This window comes from Poecile atricapillus, chromosome 4 (assembly GCF_030490865.1).
Source record: "Poecile atricapillus isolate bPoeAtr1 chromosome 4, bPoeAtr1.hap1, whole genome shotgun sequence".
Taxonomy (NCBI): domain Eukaryota; kingdom Metazoa; phylum Chordata; class Aves; order Passeriformes; family Paridae; genus Poecile; species Poecile atricapillus.
Genome location: NC_081252.1, coordinates 49,821,690 through 49,835,853, shown reverse-complemented (window position 1 = coordinate 49,835,853; position 14,164 = coordinate 49,821,690). Strand labels below are relative to the sequence as shown.

Genomic DNA, 14,164 nt, shown 5'->3' with positions numbered 1-14,164 from the left:
CCTGCCTTCAGTCAAGCCGTTATAACCATCTGTGCCAGCATAATCAGTTCAAAACTTCATTTGCTCTGCAAAGAACCAAACACCTCTCATAGTGAAGTCCACAGCACAATGCTAAGTAGTGTATTGCTCAAAAGAAGGCCTATTCCCTTTATAGTTTGTAATACAGAAACACAGTATGTCCCTAACTACAAACCCAATTAGCTCTGGTCACAACACCTGCCTGCTGGTATTTTAAACATATAAACTCTCTGGGTGGCAGCAAAACCGAAGAGTAATTTGTAGTTTTTACTTGATGAACCCCAACTGATTGTTGGAGCACTAATGCCTCATTACTTCTATGCTTATTTTGATACACCACTCTGAAAAATAAACATGATGATATAAAATATGCAATGGCCTAATTACTGCTCTTGCTTGAAAATGTAAATCTTATTTGCTGCTCTGCCTTAACACTGTACCCTTGCTTTCAGCTTGACTTAATTTGCCTAGACAATGTGTCAGCCTCAGACACCCTTGTCTGAGGGCAAATGAGGGAAAGAATAATAAGAAAAATCTGACTATGACAGAGCATATTTTCATATAAATAAACTCTTATTTTTATGCAAAGCTCATGGGCTCTAAACCTGAGAAATTAAACTTTAACATGGCAGGTTTTTCTGACATGAAGGTAAAATAATAGCCCCACTAACACTAACCAGATGTTTAAATGTCAAACATTCTCTTCAGTGTTTTGCTAGATCCTATTCTTATGAAGCAATTATGTTAAGTGCCTGTTTTTGCTTGCAAGAGAGACTTCTGCATAAGCTCTGTCTCCTGATTAGCAGTAGCTTCACTGGAATTAAAATCATTGCCTGTTAGAACCCTTGCAAACATTTTAAATCTGCCAAAATGGGCCAAATGTTTCTTTTTGTAAAGATATTCACCAGAGCTTTATGCAAAGCTATTTGTGAAGAACCAAACATATCTGCATAGTGCAGATGTAATCTTAATATAGGAATTATTATTTAATTCTACTAAGGTGAGACACAGCAAAATAAGACGTAATAAAGAATTGTCAGTGGCTGTGGTGGAGACTATTTGGGCACTGTAAGTGGCTCTCACAGGAAGCTCCTGGATAACTTCTAGATGAGGTGGGGTGGCTTTGAGCGGGTGTCCAGCTGCTCTCCACATCCCTCTCCCCTGGAAGGAACCCATCTCAAGTCAACAGGACAGCTTGCAAGAATGGCAACACAGGGCTTGGGAGCTTGCACAATTCTTAAAATAGATGTAAAATTAATTAGAAACCAATAAAGCTTGACAAAAATAGCACTGTGCTATAAACTTTGTTTTCTCTTACATTTTCAGAATGCCTTGCAGCTGGGGTAACCAGGGCTGTGGGCAATATCATGCTGTTTCTCCACTTGCCTGCTATGTCCTCTTGTACCACCACACACAGGTACTTCCATGTGGGTGCTCGCCCCATGAACCACACACCAAAATACAGCCAACTTCAACATTTTTTTTGCCTCATGGATGTTCTCAAGGACAGATTTCTTGCTTCTTGCTGGCAGGAGACCCAACACACAGCTCCCCTCAGTCAACCTGAAAGCTAAAGCCAAAAAGCTCTGCTCTGAGGAAAGAGCAGCCCCCAGGAACAGGAACATGGGCATCTGAGCTGCCCCTTCCCAATCTCATGCCCTAACCCTGAACGTTCCTCTCCTCTGCTTCCACATGTACAACACAGCAAGACACCTGATACAATTTAGGTACAGCTGGAAACAGTACTACAGCTCCAAAGCTACTGCAATTATTTTCTCAAAGACAACAGAGAAAGAGAGGCACCACTGCCCTAAGGCCATGTTCTGCTGCAGCAAAAATGATGAGAGAAGCCCCAGAGGAGGCAAAGTCTCACTGTCCTGCCCATGTTACAGATACTCTTTATCAATCTGACATACTAATAATGCAATGCTAGTAGGAAAGGGCAGGTGTGGGGAGCTGTACCTGAATTTTACAATGGTTATGTAAATTACAAATACTTGCTACAGCACAGGGAAGCAAAACTATTCACATTTATTAGTAACAGGCACTGAATTTTTAGAATTTGAAATTCAAGTCCTGTGACATCTATTATTTAGAAAATTTTGACTACATAATAATATAAATTCTGGGAAAAAAACCCAACAAATCTCAGTCCCTTCTGGCTAATCTGGTCCACATTCACCCATGAACCTTCATAAACTGCTGGACATATCAAGCAATGGAATGAGTGCCATCTTTGGGAAGTGATTATACCACCAAAAGGGTTAGCATGGAGGGTGTGTGATGGAACTGTTACACAGATTCAGTCAGAGGCAGATGTTCTTTGCAATGTTTGCAGTCACTTGTATTTATAACATTTATGTGCTATCATATAATAGTTACATAATTAGTAACATGTCCTTTTAGGAAGCTTAAAGTCTTAATTCTTGAACACTGTAGAGGAGAGGGGAGAAGGGATTTAAATTCGACCTATTGACTACTAGTGCGTATTTCTACTCTTTCCATTACAGATGAATAAAAGAAAAAATACACTTGGAGCAAGAAAACCTGCACAGGTAGATGGTAAACCACAGGGAAATAGGAAGGGCAATAATTTCCTGGATGAACCTCTATTCTTCAAGCCCCATCCTTGAGGGAGGAAGAGATCGGAAAACAGAGGAGATGAACCCTATGCTCATTTGAGTTGGTGTTAGCCACCGCTGGCAGCGTCAGTGGGACGTGGATGTCACCTTGGCAGTCTCATGCTTCTTGTAGTCAGAGAGATATTGACAGAGGGTGGTTCCTGCAGGGATTATTGGCAGAAGCAGCTTTTAGAGGCGGTGGTGGTGCCATGCCAAAGCAGACATCACCAGCATTTGCCGCTTCCCTGCTGTGCAGGAAGTTTTCAACAAGTCAGGTCCCAGACTTAGCATAGTTTTACAGCACTTAGCACATATTGGCTTGGATAAAGAAAATCAAGTACTGATTTGTAAGAATGTCACAGTGTTGTGACACTGGTGAACCAAGCTTCAGTCCAAGGCAGAGACCTGAAGCACAAGAATACAGTGCAAATGACGAAGCAAGAACATTGTTATCCGGATATCCATATTGCCAAGTTTTCAGCCACAAGTTGTAATGACAATGGTCACATCAGGGCATAAAATAACCCCAGGGCTGTGACCACAGTGTAAACCACTCTCATGATAACACATTTTAAAAAGTTACCCAACAGACTGCACTGATTTGAAGGAGTTTGCACCTTACTGGTCTTCACTGCTTAGGAATTTGCAGCCACCAGAAGCATTTAAGAGAACAGAACAAACCCACACAAAAAGCCTGGGCAGTAAACACAAAGAGTAAGTAAAGAGAATGCCTTTCATCTCTGTTGGGGGCTTGCAATAGCAAGCCCATAGCTGTCCCATTTCAGTGAAGCATTTAACCAATCTTAAGCTTAAATACTGACTTACCACCACGGTTACACTGGCAGCAGTGTAGCAGGAAGAGGGCTTGCCAAGCAGAGTGGCAGAACCCCACTGCCTCTGCCCAGCCGCAGTCAAATATTAACCCAGCAGTTCAGGAGGTGGCACTTGGAAGTAGCATGGCACAAAATGGGAGCAACTTCAGGTAGCAAAAAAATGAGTAACAAAAGCTAAAAGAAAAATAATTAAGTGATGAAAGATATTTAGGAAGTGGCTATCACAGAAAGAATAAAACAGATGCCTAAAGGCCAGAGAAACAGTGACATGGAGCCTGGAGGAGCAGCTACCAGTTTAAATCACAAGTGGAGAAAGATAAGCCTATGAGCAGGAGTTACTGGAAAACAGAGGAGCAAAAGAGATGAGATGGAGAATAGCAAGAAGAGTTTAGCTCCAGTAGCTCTGAAGCAGTACAGCTTGGTGGTAATGAAATCTTCAGTCAATGGTAAGGGTGGGCAGCATGTATAAAGAAAATGGATTCTAAATAGCACAGTAAGATTGACAAATATTATTTTAATAATAAACCCCAATGATTTGGAGTTTGGTTTAGCTTGGTTTTCTCTGTGTGTTTAAGGGACACCTTTTACTAATGCTTCTGTTTTATACACACTCAGAGCATGTGTATCCTGCATCTGCTGATTAAAACAGATACGTTTTCACACCCTGTTTCTCTGCTGTACAACCTATAGGAGATGGAGGTTCTACTGACAGAGCTGGTGTGCTCTTAGCTGAATTATGATAGCAAAGTCATTCTGCATTCTTCCCCCAGTCCCAGCATGGGTTGTTATCTCCTCCAAATGTGCATCTCTGGGTGACTCACAGCCATCCATTTATGTAGGTCAGTAAGGCACCGTACGGCTAAAGGGGTCTGCAGGTGTGCAAGGAAACCACTCTGCCACAGCAGCATTCACAGCTTCCAGGTTAGGGTAGGAGCTCCTTACTCTTCCAGAGATGCTTTTACCTGGCCTTCCTTTCACCACACTAGCTGTGAGCATGCTGCAGCCACTACCTGCCTTTCTTGATAATCAGCTTCTTTGCTGAGGGCTTGGAGACTGCCATCTTGCCTGTTCATGTTAAAAAATATCCACATCAAATTGCTAGGAGGCTCGACAGCTTTCACAGTTACAGAATTAGCTCTTTAATGAAGCCTCAGCCCAGCTGCCGCTGGCTAGATGTGGGCAGGTTAGATGTGGGCATTGTCCCCATCTAGTGGCTCACCCACACTGGGGAGAAGAATGACTCATGGAGCAGAGGTCCTCCTTCACCCTCTCAAGCAAAAGCCCACATCCATAACTCCTCTGGTTATGCAGGGTTAGCTGTGACCTTACTGCTCCTGCCAGAATCCGAGTTGCAAGATCACTTCAATTATTTAATATTCAGGGTTTTATAATGAAGTATGAGGTTGAATACTTTTAGAAAACTATTTACCATTAGTAAAATGTTAACTGTATTCCTACCTTTCATCAAACTGTCTTCCCTGGTAACAGCCTCCAGATTTCCCGTTACCATGGTTTGTACCAACACCTTCTCGCCAGTTGAAGTTTTTTATAGATTACACTGGCTTTACTGTTCAAGGTGGTACTATACGATAGTTGTGGAAAACATTATAGAGTGATGCACACTTCAATAATATGTATTATACAGCATTTTAGATTCAAAAAGACAGTGATTCACATTTCAAAGACCTGGCTATAAAATATCATGTAATAATTTGCACCAATTTTAGCATAGCTTCACTAAAGGCCAAAGGGGTGAGTCAGTTTGCCTAGACTTGAAACTTTGTTTGAAGGAAGGTTACAAAACACTAAGGTGCCCAAAATCTTATCATCATGCCTTTTGACCAGAATTCCTCTTACGTATGTCCTACTCTCTCTTTTTTTCCTACCTTTCCACCTATTTTAAATTCTATTCTGACTAAAGAAGAATCACATTTTCTTTCTGCCTGATATGTAATTAGATGGAAATTTGTTATGGGCAGAGGCAAGATGCATACCTCCAGGTAAAAAAACAGTAGCTAGAGGAGAGTTGCAGATCCCAGAGGTACCAATTTAGTGGGTAAGAATTCAGCTAGACTTTTAAGACAATAGGGAAGACTGTTAGAACTGGCTCTTAGAGGAAAATAATTGTATTTAAAAGTTCAGCACATCAGTACAGAATGTCTCTGAGACAACAAACAGGGGCTCCAAAACCTTTCCTCTGTCTGGCCCCAGTTTTAAGACAGCTGGTTTTTCAAAGTTATTGTTAGTCAAAAAGTCCTTCTGAGAGCTTACAACAATCAAAGCACTTTGCAGAGCCTTTAGTGATGAAAGGCATTTCCAACTGAATAGGAAAATCCAATGGTACAGTACAGTAGGTGAACAACCCCAACTTTTTAAGTTGTAGCTCAAGCTGTGAGACCCAACAGCAATGTCACACTGTGCCTGCACGCAAAATAACTTCTAAAACCAGAACCAGACTCTTTGAAAAAAAATATTTTCTCTGTGGCTATGCCGGAATTTACAGAATAAAGGAATGCTGGAAAAACTTTTTTGTTGTGGAATTATATAGCTGAAATGCCTATTAGGAATGTATGGAAATATACTCTGCTTTTTTGTCTCTCTCTCACATGCCCACACAAACCTGGATTTTGCTTTCTGATGATTTCATGGATACAAAACTTTACTCAGCATGTTAAAAGGAAAAAAAAAAAATCATCCCAGAAGTACTGACAATATTAGGAACAGCTGGACAAGTTCTGAGTGAAGAGAAGATCTGAGTAAGACAGTACATACCCGTCAGGTTAAGTATTCCTTACTATAAGGAAAATGTCCTAGGAATGAACTCACCTTAGCAGAAGGTAGTACTTCCAAGAAGACTTGTTGCTGGCATGCCTCTAGTTGTCAAATATTGATGGTTAAGGTAGTAATTTCTGTTTCTTGATTTTTTTCAAAGCTCAGTAAACCCAGACTTGGACCAACAGCTTATGCCAGAACTACAAGCTCAGACTGCAAGTGCAAAGATGAGTTGTAGCAAAATGGGCAGGCTGTGGGTAACTGCGTCCCAAAGGCACAGAGTCTACCTGCTCAAAGGAAGTCAATCATGTGGTGGAAGCAGGGCTATGTGAGCAATTATGATTGACTCCTCAAGGGCTTCCTAAACATATGCTCATCCTAATTGACATAATAAATGCCATCGGCATTTCACATACTAAATTATAAAATTACATGGCTAGTTATGTAACAAAAGGTGCGCTTCCACTCTGATTTGGCTGATTCTCCGTCTGACTTTGCCAAGACTGGCAGCCTCACAAATACCACAAGTTTGCTTTCAGCCATTTGAGCAGATGGCAGAACTGTATTTTTGTGGCTGGACAGCCGCGTGCCCCAGCTGCCTTCTAAGATGCTGGTAAGCTGGGAGCAGGTACAACATGCAAACTGCACAAGGGAGAGCATCCCTGGTTCTTGCTGCAGGTGTGTCTGCAGTGTCTCTGCGACGGGGACTGCAGACCATGCATTCTCTGTGCGGGCTGCCCTACTTAACTTCAAAATAACAATACAACAGGCAGAGTAAATTGCATGGGATTGTGAAAATCTTAATACAGCTTCACAGTAAATCTTAATCTGTTTTTGCAATCCTCTCCCAGGGCTCCATGTGGGTCAGCAGGGGAGGTGGGTGATGCTACTTCTCTGCCCTCCCAGTGCCAGGATTTGGAAGAGCTTATGAAGAGGGAGCAAAAGAGAAGTGGAGGACTTCTTCCCCTCAGGACACTGAAACCTTACACCTCAACCTGGCTTCCCAGGGCTATGGTACCTGCCACCCTCAACCACACAGCATCTTCTCACATGTGACCATGAGATAACATTTCATAACTACAAAGTGCGGAACATGTGATGGGTAACCCTGCTAATAATACATAATAAAGTAAACTGTGCTTTAATTACACTGTGCCTTTACAACTGCTTCTCTGATCCAGGAGTTTCTTCATACTTGGCAAACTACTTAATGAGTTCTCACAACACCCTGTGGGGACCTTTTTTTAGAAGCAACCCACGTGGTTAGGTGAGCAGGGGAAGGGGCAGCTGGCTGCTCCCATGCCAGTGGGGCCAGTGCCCAGATTCTGCCACAGGAGTCCTTGTGCAGCAAGGTGACAACAGAGATGCTCTTAGATCTGACCTGAGGGAAACTCCTGACTTCTAGGATTGCATCCTCCACTTTATGGACATGCACCTATGCGGGGGACAGCAGCAACTTGCAGCACTTGGCTCCTGAGAGTAACTTGTCTAAACAATAGAAGTAAAGGCTTGGGTTAAAATTTCTGGCCCACTGCACTCCAAAGAAAAATTAAGCAAATTCAGTGGAGCAAGGATTTAATCATCTGTATCTCAAGTTTATTTATGTTGCACCCAACTCCCATACTATGATTTAGATGTAATTATTATATATTTATTTTATTTTATTTATTTTATTATATATATTTATTATATATAATAAAATAACGAAAATTATTATTAAGTATTATATATTATATACAAGTGAAATTATAGGTCTATAAATGTCTATAACTTAAATTATACTTGTATCTAACTCTTTCCTCTTCCTGCTACTTGGGTCCACAAAAATGACTGAATAAACAAATCTTAAGCAGAAAAAACAGTCCCTATTGAAGAAACAGTACAGTGACACTCTACTGTTTAGAATGGCACAATCTGAAATTAATTGCCACTCAGTCCCAGGGTCACAGCTGCTGGGGCCAGTCCCATTCAGGGACCTGGAAAAGGGAGGGCACAAGCCCTGGTAAGGTAGTAAGCAGGTAAAATTCAACAACTTAAGGGAGTGGTATAGCCTAGGAGCAGACTCCAAAAAAAATGGGCAAACACACAATATGCAGCCATAAATGAGAAATTTCAGTGGGCAAGGGGAAGAGATTTTGATGACCTTACAAATTTTTTGCAATGCTGAGAGTACTGAGTTTCACATTTGAGAAAAATGTACTCTTGGAAAGAGGGAGATACACGGACACTGAAGAGGCTGAACCCAGTAGCCCAGTTACTGTGGTCTGGCTATCAATTTTCTGGGGCTAACATAAGTCACATTTTGGCTCTTGAACACACCTCTCTTATGAAATAGTGCTGACAGTGCCCATTTATATCTGCTGATAGTCCCTATTGCTCATTTGGGAGTTAAGTGTGCAGTAGAGCTTATCACTCTGTTTAAAATGGAAAGGACTGGGTAAACCTAAAGTGTTCAAGCAGGAGAGGAAGAAAATCTCTCTAGATGAGGCTGTGCAGTAGTTTCTGTTCCAGAGCACCTTTTTTTTTTCTAGCAGGATAATGACTAAGCTCCCTGCCCAACAAAAGTCTCAGCAGTAAATTTTGTTTATTATAGTGACCCAGCCCTCAGCCACCAAAACACATCCTGTAGAGCTTGGTTCTGCCTTCATCTGCTCAGTGCTGGGAAACAACATCCCTGAGTATGGTACTACTCACTGGACTTTATTCATCACTTCTTTAATTGGGGCTTCATGGGAACTCCCCCAAATCCCACTGCTAATTAACATGCATGTGTTGCTGATGGCCTTGTAATAGTCCCCTTAACAACAAGAGGCTTAGTAAGGTTTTGTCAGCCAGGACACATGAGTGACACCAGCCTGAGAAAGATAGTTATGTCTGTGGCTGAATTAATATCTGCCTCTAGAACCGGTTCCGTGGGTGTGAAGACCAATTGTGTGCAATTTAGTCCTGTGATGAGAAACCAATTAGGAATTACATGCTCAAACTGTCCTGCTTCCTGCATCCTTTCTCACAATCAGATGTCATCTGCTGTGTGCAGGCAAGCAAGGGGAATTTTAAATTCTTTGAAGTTCCTCCTTCAGTGCCTCAGACACTTTTTGTCTGGATCTAAATGGAGACATTCTTTTAAATAGCAGTAGTGTGATTAGATGAGTTCTCAGACTGAAACTATGAGAACCCAAAACCATACTTTCCAGCATTGTGTTCTACTTGTAAAATCCTGTAAGAACTGATACTGTTAAATACATAGTCCAAAATCAGCTTTGTAGTAGAAAATAAAATAAGATAATAGCATCACCTATACTTTTTTAACATCAGCATTTCAACACAATCTATACCACACAGCTGTAAGCATGGAAAACAAAAGGTAAAGACAAGCAAAAAGTAAACAGGATATATATCCAAAATCAATCAAAATTTATCTGCTTTCAAACAAGCCATTTTCTGAAAGATTTACCAATGCAGACAGAGAAATGGGAAGCATTCGTTAATAAGAAATTACTTGCAGATAAAATCCATTTATTTTATTGAGACTCTTTGTTTCAGTAAAAATGTTGTGGTGTATTAAAGATAAATTGGAGGGTCAATGAGAGGGTTACCATAAACGGACAGACAGGCTTCTTGTAAAGCACTGCCTGCCAACTAACCATTCCCTGAACAGGTATTGAAGGTGACAGTTTGTCTTCTATGCTGAATCCTCTTGAATCCCATGATTCAGGTAATGATTGCTTTTGCAGATTCAGGTTGAGCCTTTAGGGAAAGCCTTGGGAAGATCAGCTGCATATTTGTCCATCCCAGCTTCTAATTTCTGTGAAAGAACTGGACATGCATTGCAAACAAGTGCTAAGTCGGGCAGCATTGCAGGACACCAGTGTCCAGCCATTTTACAAGAGTGGGGCGTCATTACCTCCTCAAAAGGCTCTGGCCACAGAGTCCCTCCAAATCGACCCCAGGCCTTCATCTGCCCCAACAGTGAGAAGAGCCAGGTGGCAGCAGCCAGCCCTGCAGATGGGGCTGACATCTCCAGAAATACTGGACTGCTTACCTCCAGCAGCCAGCATTGAGGAGACTCTCTACATTTGAAAGCCTGTATTAATTTACTTTCCTTCTGGAAACAATGTTGCCTGATTTCCTGGTTTGCAGTGAAATGGAGCTAATCTATCATCTCATCCTGCGTGCAAAATTTATTTCCATTTTACTAAAGAGAAGCTATGCTAGGGGAAGATGCCAGCACCTTCAAACTTCTTCCAAAAGACAATTCAATTTTCTTTTCGAGTAGATGATCACAACTCGGAGCCAGGAACATTCCTCTAACTCTATGCTACAACAAAGTCCTGATGCAGTTAATGTTCAAACACATGGATTTGCAATACCCTTACGAAGGCAGAACCCATGTGAGCAAAGGGGAGGACACTTCTACAGGATCACAAACAAGTAAAAGAAATTAGCAATGGGAGAGTATTTTCAGGGGGGCCAGGATAAGACAACGATGAGACAAGTTTTCCCAGATTGATTCAATTTATATCTTTGGAAAGTACACATAGCCTCTGAGGTTTGGGGTGGAAGAATAAAATAGCAAATTAGTAACAGATCACTTCCTTAAGAGGAATTTTCAGTTTTAGGAAAGTAGATGGGAGTATTGAGGATACAACATCAGCAGCTTTCCAAATTCCTGACAATGATTCCTGGCTTTTATTTGCAGATCAGCATTTGTACTTTTCCAACAGCAGCAGATAAGAGACACTGCTGTTTCAATGAAGTGATGAAACTGCCTTTATGTTGTTCTGCAGGAGCCTGAATGAGCAAATGGAAAGTGTTTTGGGCAGTGGGAGCTCCATTTGTACAAAAGACTGTGGGAAAACAAGTGCCTTGCACAGTGCCCGGTACTAAGGTGCCCAGCACCTAAGGTTATCTTGCTTTTCGTGCTGTTGAAGTAACCCTTTCCTAGTTATCAGGCATCATAGAAAAACATGACATACATGTCTAATATGCACCTTTCTGGTTATTGTGTTTTTCCTTGGCAGAAGTAAAAGTGGCTAAGAGCTTGACGCAAGCAATCCATCCCAGATCATTAAAAACAGCCCAAAACATTATGAAGTTTAAACACGTGAACAGGTCCTTTTGATTTATGCACTTGGACCTCGTGTCTACTGAGTACTCTAAGTATACATTTTGCTGAGTGAGGGTGTCCACGTATGCTCATTGCTGTTCCAGGTTGTGTGTTGGCACTGTGAATAAACACCTTCTCACAGGAAAATCAGTCTTATAAAATATAAAACTTATAAGAAGTTATGCCTATTGATATATATTCACAGATTTGCAACCGCTGCATATACCTGTACTGAATTAAAATATGTTTTGAGTAAAGAACTGAGTGTTAAGTTTAAGTGTGAAGAACATGAAGATAAAAATGAAATCAAGTTCTCTTTCTTTCCTCACCTCAGATGAAGTTATATGCATAAAATCAAGCAGGAAGATACAGCAGTGGTGAATGTAGCCTCAATTTGCCTCCTACAGCTGCAGTGAGACTTTGTGGGTTTAAACCTGGGGGAGGGGAAGAAATGGGTTTCCAGAGGATTAATAAAGCAATGGGCTAAAGCAGCTGCAGTACAAATGGCACCTCTCCACAAATAATTGTTTGGATTTCAACACGCTTTACTGAAGAAATAGACCTCTTAGCAACAGAAAGACAAACCTAAGCACATCTAGCTAACAAAAAGGTTATGAACTAAGCAGTGTTTTTCCATACTAGCGTGTATGTATGTATTATTTTAACTCTGCCTACCAAGAAGCGCAGCAACCTACAGGTATGTTATATAGCCTTTTCTGTTAGATTATGAAAACAAGCTCTGCAGAAGGTTATAGGGAAGCTGAATCACTAATGACAGACACAGTGTATTTATCACTGCCTGGCTGCATGGCACTCTAGAGTGTGCAGGCTGAGGTTTGGGCCCACTCCCCTGCCACTAAACAGCGCTGGTTTGCTTACCAGAGCATTCTTCCCACCTTTGCTCCTCTGGAACAACTCACACCAAGCTCAAGGGGAAAAGTAGGAGCAGCACAAAGAAAGATACAAGTCCTTCACACTCACACGTGTGGCTTTGCCGTGTCTCTCACGCGCTGCTGGCAGAGTCGTGCGGGTGTACAAGCTCCGGGCCCGGGCCGGGCAGGGCCTGCACTCTCCCCTCAGCTGCAGGCAGACCGCGGCCGCTGCCCGTGTCAGATGGCGAAGCCTGTGGCATGACAGAAGGTACAGAAAAGCTGAATTGCATAAACCTGAGCAATTTAAGGTTTAAAAGACCACACCCTCCCGGTCATGTCTCCCGCAGGCAGATAAGCGTGTGCAGGCTGCTCATACAATAGTGTAATTTGAAGCTTTTACTTTTCTTTCCGGCATATACCAAAGTTCATTTTCAGTCAGGTTCTTCCTTGCATTTGTTTTCTTGTTTTAACCTGACGATCAACATAGCTCAAATTTAACAAATACAAGTGGACAATCCTAAAAATTGCTTCAAGGCAGAAGATTCATGTTGGCTTTCCCCTTTGAAAAGGAAGACAGGGTCCACAAGTTCTAACCTAGAATCAATAGTTTGGCATCTGAATCTTCACCTTGTTCCTGTATACTTAGTGGTAAACACTTGAACCACATAAGAGCAATTTGTAAACTCCTGCATCAGCTGTCTGAAAATGCAAGCTCTGTTAATTCTCTGAACATTGCAAAATTAAGACTGCATAAAACCCTCTTACCCAGTAATTTTCAGTTTAAAAAGCACCCAAGAAGGGGATAAAATGTTGCACTGTAGATAAGGTGTCATGCTGCTGCAACGTGATGCAACAGCTGAGAGTGAATATTAATAGCAAAAACAGCAGCAGCAGCAAAAAAAAATAATCTTTTTTTCAAAAAAAACTTTCAGTACAGGAAAAGAAACCCTCATCTTTCAATGACATGAATCACTAATAAATGCAATGACTTCAGCCATCTTAAGCATTTGCTCCTAAGGAAGAAAGTGTTATTCAGTAAGCAAGGCAGCTTTGGAGATGGACTTGAATCAAGGAACTGCAGTATATGCTGAAAACAGACAGGAGAAAATCTCCAACCTTTGATATAAACATCTATGGCTACCAGGTCTTGGCCTCCAATTCATTCTTACACAAGTTTTTTCCCTTCAAACATTTTAAAAGCATGCTTGCTACTTGTGACTATAAAATCCCTTGTTAAAGATTTATTTTAAGAAATCAAGGGACATATCAAGACCTACCATAAGTGTGACAGTGATACCCTTAGCTGGATGGATGATTCTTTGCAGTAGTATTTGACTTTTCTGCCCTGACAGCATAGCAGCTCAGCTCCAAGTTGCTCAAGAAAACCTGGGATGGGTTCCTGCCAAGTCAGCCTGTCAGTGCTCAGTGTACAGTTGTCCAAAACCCAGGCAGTGCTGTGCTGGGTCTGGGGCACTGTGCAGCTGCTGCTCTTCCCCCAGAATGGGTGCAGTACGGAGAGACACAGCCTGCATGGGACCAGATGTCTATGGTAGTCACAAGGCCAGATATACAAACCTCATGCGTCAGTCGTCTGCAAAATTGAACTATGCATATGAAATGTACTTTAAAAAGCATGCTTAAACTACAGAAGCTTAAACATTAGCAAATACATGCCCACAGAGCAAAGCCTGTGTTTAAATCCTTCCTCGCATGGGAGGTCTCTCTGAGGCTGCTCACCCTAGATTAGGAAGCCCAGAGCCCTGTTGTCACAGGTGACCACGTCAGACATTCAGTTACAGACTTAATTTCCATCCTAGCACCTAGCCAAGTTTGCCCTCCCTCCCACTGCTGGGAGGCTTTTCTAAGTTTCCAGACTAAGGGCCAGCTCAAACTCATTTGTTCTCACGCTAATGTTACTGAATTGCTTAAATTGCCTTTCCT

General features: G+C 41.8%; 1 protein-coding gene across 1 annotated transcript in view; it reads right to left on the bottom strand.

Moving 5' to 3' along the window:
• Positions 1-14,164, bottom strand: part of LNX1 (ligand of numb-protein X 1) — a 92,375-nt gene that overhangs the window by 67,312 nt on the left and 10,899 nt on the right. The window contains exon 2 of the mRNA XM_058838638.1: positions 12,333-12,474. The gene's annotated coding sequence lies outside the window, so the exon portion shown is untranslated. The remainder of the gene's footprint in view (positions 1-12,332; positions 12,475-14,164) is intronic.